The sequence below is a fragment of the Bubalus bubalis genome, chromosome 15 (assembly GCF_019923935.1).
Source record: "Bubalus bubalis isolate 160015118507 breed Murrah chromosome 15, NDDB_SH_1, whole genome shotgun sequence".
NCBI classification, from domain to species: Eukaryota; Metazoa; Chordata; class Mammalia; order Artiodactyla; family Bovidae; genus Bubalus; species Bubalus bubalis.
This window is the reverse complement of record NC_059171.1, coordinates 69,095,931-69,110,211: the sequence shown is the minus strand read 5'-3', so window position 1 is coordinate 69,110,211 and position 14,281 is coordinate 69,095,931. Positions and strand designations below refer to the sequence as shown.

General features: G+C 43.4%; 1 long non-coding RNA gene across 1 annotated transcript; it reads left to right on the top strand.

The window, feature by feature from the left end:
• Positions 1 to 466: 466 nt before the first annotated feature.
• Positions 467 to 14,187, top strand: LOC123329397. The gene is made up of 3 exons (XR_006544782.2): positions 467 to 630; positions 1,108 to 1,392; positions 13,716 to 14,187. It is a non-coding gene; the product is annotated as an uncharacterized LOC123329397 (long non-coding RNA).
• Positions 14,188 to 14,281: the final 94 nt, after the last annotated feature.

Here is a 14,281-nt window from a genome sequence, read left to right as displayed (position 1 = left end):
AGGTCTCTTCCAGCTTTGTTTGATGCTAGGTCGTGTGCTCTCTGATATTGGAAAGGTCCTAGCTCATGGAATTTGATGAATATAAAGCATGGATTTAGCTTCATTCAATCAATGTACATTTTTTCCCCCTCAAATTCTCATTGTTAGGTTGATTAGAAAGAATTGGAAAGTTATATAAGAAGAAATGATGGGTGTGGTAATGGGAATGTATTGATACTGAATTATATAAACTTTCTTTCTTGTTCCACTAATTAAAAAACACTGAATGTTTTTCAACAGGAAGACCCATTCTTTGAAATTAGGAATGATGCATTTTGCTGCTGCTGCTGCTAAGTCGCTTCAGTCGTGTCCGACCCTGTGTGACCCCATAGACAGCAGCCCACCAGGCTTCCGGTCCCTGGGATTCTCCAGGCAAGAACACTGGAGTGGGTTGCCATTTCCTTCTCCAGTGCGTGAAAGTGAAAAGTGAAAGTGAAGTCGCTCAGTCATGTCTGACTCTCAGCGACCCCATGGACTGCAGCCTACCAGGCTCCTCTGCCCGTGGGATTTTCCAGGCAAGAGTACTGGAGTGGGGTGGCCTTCTCCGATGATGCATTTTCCTTACTGCCAAAAAGACCCTGAGCACATCAGGTATTTCTAAAAATGTTACTGACGTTGATATTAATAGTGATGGCTACCCTTCTGACTTCTTGTAGGTTCTGCTACAACCTGACTTTCTTTTCTTCAAATGCATCAAGCTCATTTCTGCCTTAGGGTCTTTGCTTTTCCTCTGTCTGGAAAAGCTGACCCCTATGTCTTTACACAGCTGACTGCTTTTCTTCACCTAGGTCTCAGTTTTCACAGCAAGTCTTCAGAAAGATCTTCTCTAGACACCTTAAACAGGATTACCCCCTTCCCTGTGCTGTCGCCAGCATTCAATGGACATCACCTCTAGTCATCACACCCATGTTGTGGTCCCATTATGTGTTGAGCTAGTTGAGCTAGAGTTGGTCTGTGTGACCAATTGCATATGGAAAATTTGATGCTATGTCATTTCTAGGGTTAGGTTGTAAATGACCATGGCTTCTACCTTGGGTATTGCTATCTCTTTTGGATCATTTGTTCTAGGGGAAGCCAGCTGTCATGTTTTGGGGACATTAATGCATCCAATGGAGTGGTTCTATGTGGAGAAGAGAGCAACTGAAGAGTCTGGCAGCAACCAGTGAGGAAGCAAGATCTGCCGCCAACCACATGTGTGAACTTGGAACAGGATCCTCTCCCAGTTGAGTCTTCTGATGAGGCTCTGGACCCAGCTGTCTGAAACTGCATGAGGCTGTGAGCCAGAACCATCTAGTTAAGCTCTTTCCAGATTCCTGACCTGCAGAAGCTATGAGCTAACATCTGTTGTCTTAAGTAAGTTTTGGGGTAATTTGTTACAAAACAATAGATAACTACCATATTGCGATTTACTTTCTTTGTAATGCTTTTCATTATCTGATATTGCCTTGTTGACTGAGTCGGAGAGATGGTATTATAAACAACTAATTTACAACACGTGCTGTAAGTTCAAGAAGAGGCTCATGCTTGAGCTAAGTGTAGGCCAGTTGTTCTCAAAGCATGATCCTTGGGCCAGTAGCATGAGCATCACTGGGAGCATGAAGGAGGGCAGCTCTACTGGCCTCAGACCCAGGATAAAGAGCAAGGACACCAGGAAGACATCCTGGAGGAGGGGCACCAGAAAGCATATGTAAAGATGATTTAAGCTCCCAAAATGGGTGCAATAGGAATGAAATCATAAAAGTAAGGGGTCGAGGTTTCTTCTTTAATTTTATAAAAATGACTCTATTCCCCAGTACGGTGGGAAGTCTTCTTAGCAGAGTTGACACCTGTGTAGGACTTTTCCAAAAGGACGAAGTGCAAAGAGAATCCCAGGCAGAGGTACCTACATGAGAAAAGGCCCAGAGGTAAGGGGCCTGCTGTGGTTACAACAAAGGGTCATGAGCTGCACGTCCTGGCAAGTGATGAAGCTGAAAATGTAGGTTGGAACCCGGCTGCTGCTCCAAGCTGGGCGAAGGATCCCGGAGTGGACAAAGCGAGATGAACACACAATTCCCCGAATGTCAATATTCGGAGGCCAAATGGTGGGATGACGTGCATCTCTGACGAGGCAGGGCTACACCTGAAACAGGAGGCTGTCGAGGTGAGAGGAAGGAAGGTGGTGGTTCTCTTCTCCTCCGGTGACGGCACTGCCTCGGGCGCTGGCTGCCTCCCTCTGTCTGCAGAGATGACAGGCTCCTCCAACTCTCCAGGCAGGAGCTGCTAGCAGGTTTGATCACAAAGGGTGAGTTGTTTGGGGGACCAAGCAAGACAAAGACACTCCTGTCACTGTGCCCAAGAGGTAACTCTTGCTTCTCCATTAAGACTGCCTTTGCCCTTCTGTCTCTCCCAGGTACTCCTTCCCCAAAAGAAAACCCTACCTGACCCCCTGTCCTCATCTTTGACTAGAATGGGAGCATGTGCACTCGCATGTAGCTTTCCTTTTAGGTTAGAAGACTAGAATGGACTGCTCACAGCATCATTTATGTAGCATGTCCTTCTGTGAAGTCACAGGGACCTTGCTATGCCCAGAACAAAGAGGTTTGAATAATCAGTTGCTGTGTATGCAGCCTGGGGTGCTGGGATGCCCTCAAGCTGGTTTGTTCCAAAGAGATTTGTCCTTCACACATAGGTCCACATGGTTGTGTTCCTAGGGAGGTTCATCGACCTCTCGAGGTCACTGTTCCTTTCTGTAGACACTTCCTGTTCCCGGAGTTAAGCCACAGGTTTCCTCTAAATGCTAACTGAAAGAATAACAGACCAAGTGACAATAAATGAATAGATGAGTGAAGGAGTGTTGTGGTAAAAAGAATGTGGGCTTTGGACACATAGTTCCCATGCTAATATCAAGGGAAATTAAATATAAAAATTACTCACTTGAACACATGTACATTTCAAAACATTATGCCATTGTGAGATATTGCTGCTGCAGTTGATAAAGAATAGTATTATTTCCAGATCCTTCTTCATCACTGTCCGGTTTTGAGGGAAGCCAGAGACACTGTGTGGTTCTAATGGCCACAAAGCAAATATGCAAGAGTTAAATCCATCCATCCATCCATCCAACAAACATTAGTGTCCAACAAAAATTATGTGTTTTAAATACTCAGCTTTCTAAGACAAAGGAGACAAAACTCCTCTACCCCAAAAGCTCCAAGTCTCAAAGGGACAGGCACATGTGAACTGTTCATAACAGAGCATGATAAATGCTTTGCTTGGAGGATGAACAAAATGCTGCAAGTGCAGAGCAAGTGAACAGTGCGGTAAAGCAGTGTGATTCTCAGGAGAAGAAAACCTGTTTTCACAGGTGTCGATGCCACTTTCTGGAGCTTTGTCAAATCCTTCCAGTCTGTGGCTGACTTTCACAAAAGGAGAGCGATAGCCTTCCCTTGTCCTACTTGCTTTGTCTCATCTCTGCACAGCCCAACGATCCATGAGAAGTAGCATTAAGGATGCATTCTGAAAAAAAGGAATAGGCAGTCAGCAAGCAAGAAATCTGTGCCTTAGACAGATCGCTGCCTAGCTCATGTAATAAATGTGTTCTGGGTGGGCACCTGGATGTACGTGGATGTGTACAATAAAATGTAAGAAGGTGAGGGCCCTTCTTGGTGTGCCCACTCATGGTATGATTTTAGAGGATAAGAAAGGCTGACCCCTCTGATTTCACTATCGACTCTATACCTTTCCCTTAATGCTTTGATAGAGTCACAGGTCTGCCTTTAAGTTGCTAGCAGTCATTTCTACCTCAGTGTGGCTAAAGGGACTGTTCCAAGGTGAGTATGGAAAGAAAAGATATTTTTATTCCACAAAACAGGGCTTCTCTGGTGGCTCATTGCTAAAGAATTTGCCTGCCAATGCAGAAGACAGATTTGATCCCTGGGTCAGGAAGATCCCCTGGAGAAGGAAATGGCAACCCATTCCAGTATTCTTGCCCTGGAAATCTTATGGACAGAGGAGGCTGGTGGGCTACAGTCCATGGGGTCACAAAAGAGTCAGACACAACTTAGCAACTAAACAACAATATTCATGTAGAGCCTTCTACGTGATGAATCTTTGCTAGTATTTGGAGATCTTGAGATAAGATACAGGTGTGTTCTCAGGAATTCTCAGTCTGGTAAGGAAAGACAGGAAGCAGTCACACTGCAGGATGGCAAAGGGCAAGCTAGAGGTAACACAGCATCCACGGTGGGGTGACCTAGTGTAAAAAATGGAATGATCCAGATGTCTGCGTGTGTTGGCATCACTCTAGAATTTTGCTGAGGTTGAGCCTAAACTGGGAGTCCAAGCTAACCTCAGTATTTAGAATGTTCTATCATTTTTCTAGAGGAGTGATTTCATAACTTTTATTACATGTTTTATTCAGGGAAGTGCATTTCCCAAGAATAATCCTGAAAAAGACATCATGACGATAGAAACAACCAATGATTCATTTGTTGGAAGTTTTGACTAATGAGGTTAAGATTCAGCAGATGTCAGACATTGATATCGAAGAATTTCAAAAGAAATAGCTGAAAATCACTTTTATTAATTTTAAAAACCTTCTCTCTCCAGTGGAACTTCAAATGACTGGGAGCAAATGGAGAGAGAGAATTATGTGAGGATAATTTCAGAGAGCTGTTGAAAGCCTGTGCGTCCCTCTTAAGCAGTGGTTTTGGGGGGATCTGCCCTTCGGTGCAAGCCTAGTGAGAGGAGTCTTCCATGGGACCACTCAGAAAGCTTGATGTGCGTCTCTGGGAGCTGTGGCTATATTGTGAGTTGATGCCTGACTCCCTCCAGAAGACTCCTGAATGAAAGGGAGTGACTCCACCTTCCTGCACCCAGTCCATTTGTCAGGGCAAAAAAGATGCCTGAGTGTCCTCTGGGTCAGATATGGACACGCGGGAGGGAGAGCTGGCCTCAAGCTCTTTTAACACCTACCCATGAAGCAACCCGAGTGTGTGTCTGTGTGTGTGGAGTAGGAACGAGTGTAGAGCTCTATCCAGGGGTTTGGATGAACCTGTGTCTCATGTAATTGAAGTTGCAGTAGACAGGTTCTGTTGGGGCATTTGACCCACTTAGGAGCTGATTTTCTGGAAAGTATAGAGTTCGTAGGATTTGTCTGTTGGACCCAGAGGGAGCAAAGCTATTTTGCAGTAGTACCAGCTAAACGAGGACTCTCTTATCCCCTTCACTTCTCGTTCTTTCTTCTTCCACCCTCATCTGAAAGGCACAGAGGATAAAAAATAAAAAATAGCCAGTAGAGAAGGTGGCCAATGAGAAGGTGAGCAGTGAGTCTTTCCAAGAATGTTTACTTGCCAACCATAGGCTTTAGGTACTGGGGTGAATCAGGTGGGAGGGGCGTCTTATCCTTGAACAGAAACAAGGCTTTTGATTAATTTATTCAGCTGGATATTTTAGTTTCTGAATGGAGATTATCCATTTGAGACTTATAGTAATGATCTGACCAGGGGACGACCTGAAATTTCACCCAGTCCCTGAGTGCTTAGTCACTTGGTCATCTCTGACTCTTCGTGACCCCATGGACTATAGCCCTCCAGGCTCCTCTGTCCATAGCATTTTTCAGGCAAGAATACTGGAGTGGGTTGCTATTTCATCCTCCAGGGGATCTGCCCGATCCAGGGATCGAACATGCGTTTCCTGTATCTCCTGCACTGCAGGCAAATTCTTTGCCCACTGAGCCATGTCACACTTCTATTATCCCTGTGAGTAGGTTTAAGAGAGCAGTCAGGCACAAAAGCAAGAAAACTGATTTTATGACTAAGCCCTATGAGTTCTGCATGTTGAAATGTCCTCATTACATGTGTCCTCATCCATTAAAAGAGGACCCATAAGAGAGGAAGCAAAGCTGTCCCGGGAACACCCACCAGAACGCCCCTGTGCGATGAGCAGTGGGTGGGAATCCATCTGGACTAAATTAGCTGCTGAGTAGGCTTGGGCATCGGAGCAGGAAGTGAGCTGAGAGTGGCCTCCTGAGACAGCTGTCCGGAGGAGGAACTCCACAGGTTCTCCGTTTATCTCGACTCCATTAACAGCCCGCACAGGGTTTTCTTGCCTGAAGGGATTTCTCTGACAAGAGGAGATTCATAATTCATGCCACCGGCTCTCATCAGGCCTGTCACGCATGGTGTTGGACACAAATTCCCTGTCTCTTTCAGAGTTTTTGTGGCACAACATGCAGAAAGAGGCAACTGCTATCCCTATGGCTGCAGTTCTCAAATTTTAGGGTTCAACAAAATCATCTGGGGATCCTGTTAAAGTAAAGAGTCCATTTGGGGGAATTTGACGGTCCCCAAAGATCAAATTCTGTTTTAAAACACCTGGGGTGAGGCCTTGGGGTCTGTATTCGTAACAAAGCCCAGGGTTTTCTTTCTTTCTTTTTTTTAAAAAAACTTTTTTTTTACATATTGGAGTATAGTTGATTAACAATGTGATAATTTCAGGTAGACAGCAAAGCCATACATCCAGGCTGCCACATAACTTTGAGTGGGAATTCCCTCTGCTGTATAGTAGGTCATTGTTGGTTATCTATTTTAAATATAGCAGTCCATCCCAAACTCCCTACCTATCTCTTACTCCCATTCTTCCCTGCTGGCAACCATAACTTCTTTCTCTAAGTCTGTAAGTCTGTTTTGTAAATGAGTTCATTTGTATCATTTCTTTTTAGATTCTGCACATAAGGGATGTTATAGGCTATTTCTCCTTTTCTGTCTGATTTAATTCACTCAACATGACACTCTCTAGGTTCACCCATGTTGCTGCAAATGACATTGCTTCATTCTTTTCTATAAGCCCAGAGTTTTCTGAACCAGGTTCCTGGTGATTGTAGTTTGAGGAGCACTGTACTGGAGTTTAGATTCTGAAATAATGACATCGGTCACATTCCACCAGACCTGGTAGAACTTACGTGCACCTAAGGCTTTTGCACCCTGCCCTCTGCTCCCTGTCTTGTCGATCATGGTCTCACTTAATTCTTATAATACTCTGTGAGATGAGTCTTACCATTTTCCCATTGTGCAGGTGAGGAAAATGAGGTACCATAATGTTAAGTACTTCTTAAGTCTTTTCCAAAAGATTTCTTTTGACTCCTACTCCCTGATGTCTCAGGGGATGGAGGGGGTCCCATAAGTCATTCCAGGGAGAGAAGTGGGGCTGGGGACGAAGTTTCATTCATGGTTGTGTACCAAGTTTCATTCATGGCTGTGTACCATCCACAAACTTTTGGAGAAGTTGGGAAGTTAATTCTCCCACAGAAAGAGAAGAGTGGCTCTTTTTAGCAGAAAGCTTCATATCACTTCTCAGCACATCTGGAATCTGATGAAAAGTGGGGGTTATTGTAATGACTCATAGACTCTGCAAGTATTGAAATGCCTTTTCAGGGAGAGGAAATCAGGTTCAGTAATAGTGTGCATTATTACTATTATCCCTAATTTTTATATAGAGAAGGGGTTTGGAAAGTTTTAAAGGGCCAAATCATACATATTTAGGTCTTGTGTACTCTGTGGTTTCTGTTGCAGCCACTCAGCACTGCTGGCATAATGTGAGAACAGCCACAGACAATACATAGAAACAAGAATGTGGCTGTGTTCCAATAAAACTTTATTTATAAAGGCAGTTTGCCATAGTTTATGGTTCACGATACAGAGCAATACAGCTTATGGTACGCTTTCCAATGTTTTACTCTGTTGGAGCTAGAGGAATAGGATTTCTAGGAAAGCAAGTGACTCACTTGAGGTCACCAGGTACCTGGTGACACACCTGCAAATCATGCCCAAATGTACCATAGTCCCCCTTCAGCTGTAATCCCAGCCACCACCAGACACAGGGGACTGCAAAGAAATTGAAAATGGTTTCTTGCACATGGTAACCATCATGGCAGATGACAAATGGTCTTACTATACAAAATCTTTAATAAGCCAGAATGTCTAATCTTCCTTCTTTGCTAGAAATTTAAATTTACTACAGTAAGCAGTTATACTACTGTGAGTATTTTAAAGGCAGGGTCTGGGATCATATTTTCTCATGTGTCTTCAGAACCTAAATCAGGAACCTCTAACTGAAAATCCTATAGGGCCCAGCTAGTTATCACTAATGAATGAAGTAATGGAATGGTGCATGTGCAGTCCCTCTGTTTTGTCCAACTCTTTGCGACCCCATGGATTAAGCCCTCCAGGCTCCTCTATCCATGGGATTTCCCAGGCAAGAATACTGGAGTGGGTGACATTTCCTTCTCCAGGGGGTCTTCCCCTCCCGTCTCCTGCATTGGCAGGTGGATTCTTTACCACTGACCACCATGGAAGCCACCAGGGAAGTCCCTGTTGAAATGGTAGGGACAAGGGATACTCAGAATCACATGGCCCATGTCCAAGAGGCAACAGCTACTCAAGTTGATATAAATATTGACCTACAGAAATATTATCCCAGTGCTGCCAAATACTGATATTTTCCAAGAGACACTAGAAATCTAGATTTGAATGTGCAATATTCTGATTTTAAATATTGGCAAATTGCCTCAATTGTAACAAAAGGACAGTACAGATTAACTAAGCAGGACCCCCAGACAAATGCTGATGGCCCTATTCCACTTGTAAATCACCAGTTTCTGATCTCTGATCTTACACAGTAGGTGCTCCACAAATGATGACCAGATGAATTTTATTTCTATTTTATACATGGGCATATGGAGTTCAGTGTTGTCTGTAATAGGGTTCAGTGCTCCTTCTGTTAAGCAAAATCTAGCTTCTAGGAGCTCCAGCAATCTCTCCTCCTCACCTCTCTTTTTCATTAGAAAGCTATTGACAAATGTTTTCTCAATCAATTACTGTAATCAGTCAGCTGCAACATTTACAGGTCAGGAGAACACATCAACAACTGTCAGGAGGCCAGACAATCATGATTTCCATTTGTCAAACATGCCATCTCTCCCCATTACTATGCAACTCCATCCACAAGTGCTGCTGCTGCTGCTGCTGCTAAGTCGCTTCAGTCGTGTCCGACTCTGTGTGACCCCAGAGATGGAAGCCTACCAGGCTCCCCCGTCCTTGGGATTCTCTGGGCAAGAACACTGGAGTGGGTTGCCATTTCCTTCTCCAGTGAATGAAAGTGAAAGGGAAGTCACTCAGTTGTGTCGGAATCTTAGCGACCCCATAGACTACAGCCTACCAGGCTCCTCCATCCATGGGATTCTCCAGGCAAGAGTACTGGAGTGGGGTGCCATTGCCTTCTCCATCCACAAGTGCAGAACCTCACAAATAAGTGGCTGCCACAAGGCCCGTTAAGGGAACAGCCATGAGAAACGAGACCACGATGGATGTGGACCCAACTGAAAATTCCATGGTTTCTCAGCCACTTAAAACAATGCCACATAATAGAATAATTAAAACAGACACTGAGATATTACAGGAGCAACTGAGCTGTTTTGGACACAAAAGAGCGTAATATCCAGTATCAGTTCAGTTCAGTTCAGTCACTCAGTCATGTCTGACTCTTTGCGACCCCATGAATCGCAGCACGCCAGGCCTCCCTGTCCATCACCAACTCCCAGAGTTCACTCAGACTCACGTCCATCGGGTCAGTGATGCCATCCAGCCATCTCATCCTCTGTCGTCCCCTTCTCCTCCTGCCCCCAATCTCTCCCAGCATCAGAGTCTTTTCCAATGAGATAGGAGGCATTTATTTTTTATGACCCTCCTAAATTCAGTGGTCTCTAAACACCTACCAGGCTGGTCTGCTCTGGGTCCCTCTGCTTCATGGAAAACATGGTGATGGAGGGAACAGGAGAATGGAGATCTGCTTTTTATCTATTTCGGTCTGTATTCCTCATTGAGTGACAGAATTTCCAGGGGAACCATATGGTGATTATTAAACATTTATATAATGCCATCTGTATACTCAGGGCCTCATGAATCATAAATGCGACAAGAGCCCTTCTCAGAAAGTGAAGGATTTCTGTAAAAACCAAGCAAATAGAACTAAGGAAATAGAAGGAGGGCAAGTGATGTAAAAGCAAGAAGTGAGGGGATCCTTGAGGATATCCGAAAGCATTGAGAACAGATAGGCTTGGGGTTTAGCAGGGTCAGGGAAGTCATGCTGAAAAATCAGTAATAACAACAAGAGCAATAATAATAGCAACCTTTATTTTTGAGCAATTATTATGAGATGGATAAAGAGTTCTTTGTAGGGGCTACAGTCCATGTGGTTGCAAAGAGTCCGACAGGACTTGGTGACTAAACAACAGCAGCAGCAACAAGGCACGGTTTTACTTAATGCTGACTACAGCCGTATAAAGTAGGGATTGCCACTTCTTTTTGTAGCATTTTGAGCATATCTGTGCTCAGAGAGGTTATATGACTTGCCCAACCTCGAAACCTGGTGAGTAGCAGAGATGAAATTTGAGTCCAGGTCTGTGAGGGCTTCCCAGAAGGCTCAGCAGTAAAGAATCCACCTGCCAATGCAGGAGCCACAGGAGACGCGGCTCCAGTCTCTGGGTTGGGAAGATCCCCTGGAGGATGAATTGGCAACCACTCCAGTCTTCTTCGGAGAAGGCAATGGCAACCCACTCCAGTACTCTTGCCTGGAAAATCCCATGGACGGAGGAGCCTGGAGTCGGACAGGACTGAGCGTCTTCCCTTTCACTTTTCACTTTCATGCATTGGAGAAGGAAATGACAACCCACTCCAGTATTCTTGCCTGGAGAATCCCAGGGATGGGGGAGCCTGGTGGGCTGCTGTCTCTGGGGTTGCACAGAGTCAGACATGACTGAAGGGACTTAGCAGCAGCAGCAGTAGCAGCAGCAACCAGTCTTCTTGCCAGGATAATTCCATGGACAGAGGGTCCTGGTGGGCTATAGCCCTTGAAGTCAAAAATAGTTGGACATGACTGAGTGACTGAGAACAGATGCACTGAGGGGGTCTTAGGTAATTTCCAGTGAATCTTTTTTTAAAAAATATATTTATTTGGCTGAGGCAGGTTTGGGTCTTAGTTGTGACACAGGGTCTCAGTAGCCGTGGTTGCCCTGGCTTAGTTGCCCTGCAGCATGTAGGATCTTAGTTCTCCAACCTGGGATCGAACCATGTCCCCTGCACTGCAAGGCAGATTCTTTAACACTGGACCACCAGGAAAGTCCCTCCAGTCAGTCTTGATGGTCATGAAGACTCAGTAAATGTCTTAATTTCTTTTAACACTTTCTGGCTTGGATGCATACGTATGACACAGGTACAAGAGGAGGATCTTTCTTTGATGTCCCCTCCTTCCTGAAAGTTGTGATATTCACTTTTTCCTTTCAGTTCAGTTCAGTCACTCAGTCGTGTCCTACTTTTTGCGACCCCATGGACAGTAGCATGCCAGGCTTCCCTGTCCATCACCAACTCCTGGAGCTTGCTAAAACTCACATCCATCAAGTTGGTGATGCCATCCAACCATTTCATCCTCTGTCATCCCCTTCTCCTCCTGCCTTCAATCTTTCCCAGCATCAGGGTCTTTTCCAATGAGTTGGTTCTTCACATCAGGTGGCCAAAATATTGGAGTTTCAAGTTCAGCATCAGTCCTTCCAATGAATATTCAGGATTGATTTTCTTTAGAATTGACTGGTTGGATCTCCTTGCAGTCCAAGGGACTCTCAAGAGTCTTCTCCAACACCACAGTTCAAAAGCATCAATTCTTCAGTGCTCAGCTTTCTTTATAGCCCAACTCTCACATCCATACATGACTACTGCAAAAACCATAGCTTTGACTAGATGAACCTTTGTCAGCAAAGTAATGTCTTTGCTTTTTAATATATTTTGTATGTTGGTCATAGCTTTTTCTTTTTCCTTTAATGGCAGGTTATTATCTAGAGGAATAATGAAAATATTGTTAGCTGTAATTATAAAATTAATGAAGCTAGCTACTTTTTACTGGGTACTTACTCATGCCCAGAATTGTGGTAAGTTCTTTGTATATATTACCTTGTCCAGTCTTCCTGACAATACTGTGTAGTAGGAATAATTATCTCCAAATTATACCTGGAAGAATTGGGACTAAGGGAGAATAAATAATTTGCCAAAGGATGTGAATTTACTTGGCTCCACTCTAAACATTGGGCTATAATTGGCAGTGAAAGAAGGGGATTTAGGAGTAAAATAGGCCAATCCCTTCAACATAAAGATCCCAGAGAGGGCAAGAAATTAGCACAAAGTGACAAGGCAGGAATGTCAAATGGATGCCCAGGCAACTGACTCCTCTCCAAGTGCTTTTCTCCAAGTTGCATCTTTTTTCTTACCTGCTTCTCTTCTTTTATTTTTTGGAAAGCAAAGCCAAGCCCAGGAGCAATTGTGTCATTTGTACATACAAACAAAAAACACAAGGAACCCAGAATAGTACTCATATCAAGATCTTGGAAACTGCCTGATTAAAAGTAGTTTGATCTCGGCTTTAGAAAAACCACATCAGGTTCCTCTTACAGCTTGATGCAGGTGGCTCTGACAGTGGTCACTGAGATGGGAAAATGAATGATTGGACAGAAAGGAACAATCACTGTTGATTAAATGGCAGCAAAAGACACAGACTTAGGTTTGGTTCCCTCAGTGCATTTTTGCAAGGAAGAAAGCCATCAGTCTTGAAGATTTCCCCACCCAATATGAGGATGTCTAATTTATTGCATACATATATTAGGCTGGATTTTTAGAGCAATATGATTTTTTATTTATAGGAGAATTTAAATACGGCATTTTTCAAAGTGTAAACTTCAGATCTAGCCTATCAGCTAGAGTCATAAATCATGGCTGTTTCATTTCCAAATCATTAGGGAGACTGAAAGCTTAAAGTATTTAATTTATCCAAACCACATGGGGTAGTTTATCATTGTGCATGATGTACCATTTTTTTATTCTGATGCTGACTAGTAAAATTTTGAACAAATCATGCTGAGTTTGGGGGGTGTATGAAGGCAATGCAAATCTTCTCCATCTCTAAGGAGTAGGTAACATGAGAATCCCCATGAAACATTTGCAGAAATGGAAGTTTATATAATACTTATGGTATCTCCCTTATGTGACAGGATGGCTCATATTAGAACCTGTTCTGCATAGATAAGTTGAATGTTTTTGTAAGAGGATAAAATGTGGTGATTTGATTGAAATGAATGGAATGATTGAATAAGAGATGCAAAATGTACTAGCCCCCTCTTGGTTAGAAAAGACATTTTTTCCTCCATTTACAAGTCTTTCCCTGAAAATAAAGTGAATCCTACAACACCTGTCTTGAAAATTAACTTGCATTAACAGGAAACTGTCTCGGATTCCTTGATGAGTAAATCTTTTTTTATATGACTCAGAATCCCATACAGTCTCAAGTACAAGACTGGAGTAGTTGGGTTACCTATGTCTTTTTATACTTAGGGGACAGGTATTTATTAGGATAACAAAGATTTAATATGTTAACCATGACCAAATCTGAGATTTAAGCTCAGATCTGTTTTGGCTCCAAAGCCCCCAAGATGAAGCAATCTCAGTGCCCAGGCAATATTTTTCTTTTAAGAGACCAACAGACAGCTCTAGGCAGGAGTAGCTGATGTGAATGTAATTGTCTCCTTAGTTTAAAATGGGTTAGTTTGTCTCCCGAGTATGACTCTACATTTACCCGTTGTTTTTACTTCTGTATTGCAGCCTTCATTTGTATCTGCACTCCCAGATTCATTGCAGCATTATTCATAATAACAGAGATGTGAAAACAAACCAAGTGTCCATGACAGATGGGTAGATAAAGAAAATGTAGTCTATGCTATGTACAATGGAACATTATTCAGCTTTAAAATCAAAGGAAATTCTGCCATTTGCAACAATGTGGATAAATCGGAGGACATTATGCTAAGTGAAATCAGCCAGTCACAGATAGACAAATACCTCCTGATTCCACTTATATGAGATACCTATAGTAGTCAAACTCACAGAAGCCGAGAATACAGTAGAGGTTACCAGGGACTGGGGGATGGTGGAGATGGCAAGTTGTTATTCAGTGACTCACTTCACGGGAAATAGAGGGGGAAACAGTGGAAACAGTGTCAGACTTTATTTTTTGGGGCTCCAAAATCACTGAAGATGGTGACTGCAGCCATGAAATTAAAAGACACTTGCTCCTTGGAAGCAAAGTTATGACCAACCTAGATAGCATATTGAAAAGCAGAGACATTACTTTGCCAACAAAGATCCGTCTAGTCAAGGCTATGGTTTTT